A 7,672-nucleotide genomic window follows, 5' to 3' on the forward strand; every position below is an offset into this window, starting at 1 on the left:
GTGATGAGCAGCACCAGGAGCTGAGCACACACAGCAGTACTGGGGCCAGCTCCCACACACAGGTGCTCTGACCACACACATAGACACTACGAAGGAGATGTTACTGCCTATTTTATTGTCCCCAGCTTTCTGTCCATAGAAGATGGCATCTTGCTAGTGTCTGAGCCGTTCTCTCATATGTGCCTGTGGTGACCAGTCCCAAAACCACAAAAGGTCCTGAAATACAGCCTGTATTTCAATGTATCCATTGATTTTTATCTCGCATCTGTGGAGGCCACCAGGCTGCTCCCATACCAGTAAGAGCATTGTTTCCATGGCAATTAATGTATTTAAAAAGGGGCAGAATGTACAGCAAGACTGTATTTTTTAAAAACCAAGCCCTAAGCAAGGCAGCCCTCGCTGCTGGACTGGGCGTTGGACTCCTTGTGCAACGCACAGACCAGGGTTGCTGTGCTCCGCGTTGGGATGAGCTCCACAGTGAGCTGGCTCAGCTGGGCCGGGTGGCACAGGGCTCACATGGACCGGTGCAAAGGTCTCGCTACAGCCTCACAGCCCTGAGATCACCGGTCCTCTGCTGCCCAGAGTTTTGCATTCCCTGAGGTGGTTCGAGCGGCATGCTCCAAGGTACGTGTCCAACCTTTTCAGTTTTAGCTGAGCGATACTAAAAATCTCCCTGCAGGAACTCGCAGGAACTCACAGGAGTTGCTTCTGTGCCCTCTAAGCAATCCAGTGTATGACCAGGTCACCTACCTGAGCATCCTTGAGTTGCAGGATTGAGGGTTAGCTCATCAAACTACACCACTACCTCCAATGCTCATCGCTTCAGCTAAGTTTAAATTGCTTTTGTGTTCACTTTGTCATCGAGCGGCACAGGTGAGGAGATTGGTGCGAAGGGAGTTGTCGCGTCAGACCATTCGTGTTCATATATTGCTCTGTTGGTGCTAGAGGTGCGGGCAAGGCTGGCAGACACATGAAGGAAACAGGAGCTCCTGCCTCAAGCTCCAGTGCAAGTTCCCGATGGCCACGCTGGCGAGGAGGTGCCCATGGGGAATAAAAGAGCTTTGCATCCTCCTGCCTATTCTGAGGCAGAAAAAGCAGCTAAATTCATATTGCACGTTATTTGTTTAATATTATACGTGTTTCTTACGGTGTCACTTCCTAGCGTGATGCGTAATCGCCATTGCAGCGAGATGAGTTAACTTCCTGTGATCCCTTCCTGGGCAGGAGTCATCTCACCCAGTCCCCTTCGCATGGAAGTTTAGCGTGTAGCATAAGGAGCTTGCTCTTGGTGTCAACGATGCAGAGGAAGGCTCTTCTGGGGGCGCTCAGTCCTCAAGGAGGTGTTGAAGGAATTGCCTTTGATGGCTGAGACTGCTCCCAGCCTGTGTGGTGTGCAAAAACGTGTCCCCAGGACCAGCGTTGCCCCCTCTGTTGCATTTCACCCCGTGATCCACCCTCTTCCTCGCTGACTGCCCCAGCTCCCGCCGCCTCAGCAGCTCACAGCTGTACGAGGGGACAGGCACTCTCTGGCAGAGTAAAATGAAAAAGCAGCATCAACCAAAACAAGTGATGGCCCCAGCCTCGGGAGACGTGGCCAGGAGGAGCCGGGAGGTAGTGGGATCATGTGGAGTGAGCGGTAGACAAAGGAAGGAAGTTTTTATTACTGGGCCAAATCCTGAAGTCCTTCAGTTGTATTTAGGCCTCAGTGACTTCAGTGGAGACTGGTCTGAGTAAAGAGAGAAGAAATCAGGATCTGGCCTCTGGGTGATTGTGTCACGTGGGAAGCTTATAAGGAATTTGCAAGCTCACAATGGCTTTCCCGAGCAGCCAGCGTTAGCCAGCCAGCAGCGCCCATGGCAGTCAGCCTTCCCCCTGGGTCACCATCCCCTTCCTCTCTGGGGGACGCAAAGTACCCATCCTGCAGCAAGGTCACCAGTCCAGCCCCTGGCAGGGCTTAACGGGGCTGGGCAGACCCCGTGGGGCCGAGCCAGGTGCCCTGGGTTGGGTAGTGCTCCACAGGTTTATGAAGCTCTGTCCGCACATTCGTGACATCCATGGGACCAGTGGAGGGTTTTGGGCTCCTCCATCAGCTTTCTGAGTTATGGAGGCACGTGGGCTCTTCATGTGGCAGGGAAGTCTGTAAAAGGTTCACTTGTTTCATGTGTTCCCTCCAAAAGGCTCCGGCTGTGCAGCAGAGCCTGGAAAACCCCTCTGGTTTCCCCCCAGGTGGAAGGTCCTGTGTTGGCTGGGGGAAGCATGGACATGTCTGTGCAGACACACGTGTGTGCGCTGACAGTGAGGTTTGGCTCTGGGCTTGCCTCTCCATCTGTGACTTGTTTTCCCCATTTCTGAAACGCCGCGGAGATGGATGTTAGATAGAGTGACCTAAAGAAAATAAATACTGACAAAAGTCAATAGTTTCCATGGGTGACAGTAAATCTTGGGATTTACTAAGGCAAGAAGGTTGGGCACAAATTGTGGTTTATACTCAGAATTGCAAAGTGCCAGCTCAGAGTGATGGCAGCAAGCAAAATCTCCCCCAGCGGAGGTGACAGCATCCAGCGCCCACAGAAACCCATCACTCACACGGTGGCTCATCCTGGCCTGAGCAGAGCGCCCAGCGAGGTCTAAGCGGCCATCGTCCCTTCACCACGCTGCTGTCCTCGGCCCTCACGAAGCAAAGGGCAGCAGTTTAACAGCATGTCCCCAAAGCGTGGAGGCTAACCGTGAGATGCACACGTGCACACCAAGAAAATCCCCGCGCTGCTGGGCAGGCAGCGCCCAGTCCTCGTGCTGGGATGGAACACGGGGGAAGCAGCCACCTTGCCTGCAGACGGAGTTACCCAGCGACACCTTTGTGAAGCAGTTTAGCTAACCTGGGGCTGACGACTGCTCGTTTGGGTTGTTGGCTGTACAGACCACCAGACTCAGCAGCTCCTGGGCCGCCGTCTGTACGTGCTGGCGCTGGCAGTAGCGCCGGTGCTGGATGGGATCAGGACGTACCCCGGTGTGCCGTGACATCCCAGTGCACAAGTGAAGTGCACTGGAGCCACAGCATACCTCACGCTGCCCCATTCTGGGGGCACCCCATGGTGAGTGTCCCCTCGCGTGACAGTGTTGCTGTGGGGTTTTCCCACTTGGTCAAGTAGATCCACCACGTTTGCTTGCTCATGTGCTGCAAGGACTAACAGAGGCAACCAGAAGGTGTGGGCACGGCTTGATGTCCCCAGTTTGAACATATGAGGATGGGTTTTGATGTCCCTCAAACCTCCAGTGTTCTAAGGAGGCAGGAACCTTTCCGATGACGTCGCTCACACCAGAATTGTGCCCAACCCAAGATGTGATGCCCGCTGCCATGGTGTCTGTGTTGCCCAACCTTGCACCTTCACAACACTCAGCGTTTCACAATATTTATGGTCGTTCCTCACCTTTGGCTGCTTAGACAAATAAAGCCTAATGCAGCCTGAGGCAGTTAATCCCTGGCTCTCCAGCCTCCCGGCAATAACAAGGGCTGGGTGGCATTTCAAAGAATGCACTGGGGCAGAGGGGGAGCGCTGGGGTCTATTTTTTATACGGTGGTGAGAACACAGCCTGCCTTCACTGAAGATAAGCGACATTTGCCAGGCCGAGCTCCTGCTCAGAGGTTATAGCCGTGATGGAAGGCAGGAGACTCCACGCGGTGTTGGCCCTGCCATAACCTTTGCCAGAAGAAAAACACTTCTTAATACAATAGTGGATTTAAAAAACACGAAAGAAAAGAAAAATAAACAGGGCCCCATGTGAACTTAGGAAACCTGTGCTGGCATGGAGAGAGATGTGCCTGGTGAAATGGCCCGAGCAGCACCTGGAAGGGCTCTGGCCCCCAGATCCGCACTGCTGGGGGTGGGAAGGGACCCACGTCTGTCCTCAGCCCCTCGGTCCAGCGGGGTGCTGAAATGGCCCCGCTGCCAAGTGGCTTCTCCTGCTTTTGTGGTCCAAGCCATCATGTCTTCCTTGGCTTTCCCGAGGGGCTGGGAAGGCTGTCCCCAGCCTCGCCCCACGGCTCTGAGCACCAAGTACCTTGCGGTGACCAAACAGGGACAGCCAAGGAAGTGGCGTGTTGTCCCTTTAGCACCATTTCCCTGTTAGTACTTGTGCTCCTCCACTGGAAGTCATTAGCATGTGTAAATGCTTCCTTCCCACTGCGTCCGCTTGCGTGCTCTCCCCGCTGAGCTGCGTGGCAAGGGAAGCACCTTTGAAGGGGAAAACAACCGTCAGCCTCCAAGTATGAACAAGAGAGTAACGGGGTGTTTACAGAACCTGGTCACCCTCTTGTAAGCTGTTTTTTTTTTTAAAGCAGCGTAAGATGGTTTAGCTTACTGGCCTTCAAACAGCGCCAGAGCCCGGTGCTGCCATTGGGGCTGGGTGTTTCGCTGTAGGAATTGTGCTGTGACATACAAAGTGTGACATTTCCAACTCAGCCTTTCTTGGAAGGAAATTAAATGAGTTTCAGAGCCACGCGAGGGGTGTTATGTGGAGGTGGAGAGAGAAATCTGTGCAGATGTTAAACAGCCAGCTAATCTCAAGTGACGTGAATGCCCCGATACACTTTGGCTCTCAGAGATGATGATTATCATCTCCTGCTGCAGCGGGTCCTGGCTTGCGGTCACAGCTCCGTGCCAAGAGAAACCGAGAGCGTGTGTGCTTGTATCTTGCCATTGATGCCCCGGACAACCCCACAGGGCCAGCTTTCCTCCCGTTGCCCCAAGCCTTTCCATCTTCAGGTCTTTTTACCCAGTAGGGAGCATATGGGATCACTGACCTGGGACTGAGGAGCAATCCAGCAAAGCCCTACATGGGGGGAGAGCTTCGCTGAGCTCTCTAGAGCTCATCCCTCTTGGGGATCCTGCAGAGAGCAGAGCCAAAGTTTTATTAACCACATCAGGGAAGTTTCCGGGTTTGGCCAGCTCCAGCTGTTTTCAGGGATGGCAGGAAGCCGAGCCGCGCAGTGGTTTATAGGAGGTGGAAATTTCTTATCTTCTATGTGCTGTGGGTGCATTTACCCCAGGGAATCGCATCTCCTGTCCTGTTTGCGCAGATGCCAGGAGGGTCTTAGATCTGCAGTGAACACTCAGAGCTCTTCCAGCAGACCTCTCTGCTTGTGCATGTCTCGTACCTGAGGCTTCCTTCCTCTGCCACTACCTCCGATGACTAACTCTGCTTTGAAGACCGTGTGTCTGTGATCTTCCTGCCTCCCCTTGTACCCACCCATCGGAGGCAGCAGAAGGGGTCGTGCAGACGCGCGTGTGCGCACGTGCGGGTGTGCATGCGAGGAGCTGCGCCGCGGAGGAGGGTTCCTGCTCTCCTGCTCCCCAGGCAGCTGTTTGCTCTCATGCCCATGATCACTCTTCCCTTTGCTTTTTTATTATTATTATTTTTAGATTAGACTTGATGCTCGAAAACCCTGCTTTGATAATCAGGAAGTTTAAATTCCCTCTGCACGTTGCTTGTGCTTCCTACTTTCTGGACTCATCCACGTCTAATGAAGCTTTTTCACGTTGCATTGGCTCTGGGGTAGATCCATTTACTTCGTTCCCTGTTACCTTTCATTAGAAGGAATAATGATTCCTCCTTTCTTGCTTAAGCATCTTTTTTTCCAAGCTGAAGCAGCCCAGTTCCTGCTACCCTGCCCGCTGTGGCTCAGGCAGGAATGGAGGCACAAAGAAGCTCTGTGAAAGGCTTGCAGGGGGCCCGGAGCAGATGGGGAATTGAAGCTAGGTTCTCCAAGGCCATGATAATCAGCTAATTGCAAAACTGTTTTATTTCCCACTTACCCTGTTCATCAGCTTCTCTCATGCTCATCAGCTGGAGATCAGCTTGAGATCAGCTTGAGGGTGGGTTGTGCTGCAGAGAACAGGCACTGCCAGCTCCAGGGCAGCTGTTTGCTTTGAGGGCTCTGAGTTGATTTCGATTCACAGCTGAGTAGCAAACATCTGGATGCAAACTCCAGGGACACGAGGACGGAGGAGCAGGACTTTTTCACTTGGCACGGTGCCTCCCAGTCCAGCTGCATGGCTTGCAGACCCCTGAAAAAGCCCAGCACAGTCAGCCTGGCTGCAGCAGCCTGGGTGGGACACAGGCAGGGTCCGCAGGCTTCGCTCACAAGGTGGAAACCTCCCCTGAGTGGGGTACAGGGGTTTCTTCAGTGTCCGGCTCAGCCTATCCCTAAGCCAACAGTCTTGGGAGGAGCTAAACTTCAAAGGCCAGCAATTAAGCCCACACGCATCAAGGAAAAAACAAACCTGCCTCTTGCTTTTTCCTTTCCAAATGCTGCTGCCCTTTTCTCTCCGTGCTCAGTGCCAACCCTCAGGCTCTGTCTGACTTCCCAGTCAGCTGCCTCTGCCTCCTCATCTCCCAGTGAGAGGTGGATGCCGAGGCCTCACTTAGCTTGAACTCCATCTTCCCCCAATGGCCCATCTGTGGCTTGCTTCGACAGGAGCTTCACCCAAGCCTCTGGGAACCGCTCATGACGGAGCCGTAGTTAATGATGTTCTAACTGAGGGTCTCCTCTCCACTGCGTCTCAGGCTCTTTCCTTCCTCTGTGTCCATGCAGCAAAGCCCTGGTTCTGCAGGTGGAAGCCCTGCCCAGGCACTGGGCACTCAGCGTGGGCAACTGGGGCTCTGGGAGAAGGGCATAATGCCCTAGCATGGGCAGGGAGAACCTGCCCTGATGCACCCCTCTGTTTTGGCAATGGGTAGTTTAGAAACTCCCAAACCTGGACGTCTCACCTAGATCAATGTGTGTAAGAGCTGGTGGTGACTTCTCCTCTGGGAGCTTATCCCTCTCTTGGGACTCTCTGTGGATATCCCACAGGGGCAAAATCCACAGTTTAGCTGAGTTGTGTGAAAAGGTACTTTGTCATCTGCCTCATAACTTCGTCTGGTACAGAGTGAGAAGCAGTGGATAATAATTTCCTTTAGTTGTTTATCCTTGGTCACTGTACAGGCCACCATTTCTTCTCAGAGGCCAAAGATGTTCTTTGGTGTCCTGTGGTTTTCCACCCACTGCTGCCAGAGGTTCTTCAGCCCAGTGAAGCCCCCATGGTTACACCTGGATAGATATGAAGTGCTGCAGTGGTCTAGCAGCTCCTGAGCAGTCCCAGACAGGTTAACTGGAGGTAGCAGCAGCACCGGCTTCTCCCAAGCCAGAGAGAGCAGGGCCATGGTGCGATGTCCCTGGCCCATCCTGGCGGTCCATTTGTGCTGGCAATACTTGTCTGCCGGGTACCAGATTTGGACCATCACTCATTTCACACAAGCTGTGAAGCATCCGTTGCGTCCCTTCAGGTTAGAGACGTAATGAACGGTGCTAATTTTCTGTTACTGGTTCCCTAAAGCCATCTGATCCCTCTGCTCTTCCTACACCACATTAATCATGTCCCGCGGGGACAGACAATGTAAGCAGGGCAAGATTTTGAGAGAAGTAAATTAAAACAGGAAGAAAAGCAACCTGACAGTCCTTAAGATGTGGGAGGATAATTTTAATTGAGTTCTGGAAGGGTTTAGCTATGCAGCTAATAGGGGCCACTGGAAGAGGGGTGGCTGTGTGTGCTAAGCAGGGCAGCTCGCCGTGGGCTGCTGCAGAGCCACGGCATTGGCAGAGCGGGAGCTGCCACAGGCCGGGGGCGTTTTG

Source organism: Buceros rhinoceros, unplaced genomic scaffold, assembly GCF_000710305.1.
Source record: "Buceros rhinoceros silvestris isolate BGI_N320 unplaced genomic scaffold, ASM71030v1 scaffold32672, whole genome shotgun sequence".
Taxonomy (NCBI): domain Eukaryota; kingdom Metazoa; phylum Chordata; class Aves; order Bucerotiformes; family Bucerotidae; genus Buceros; species Buceros rhinoceros.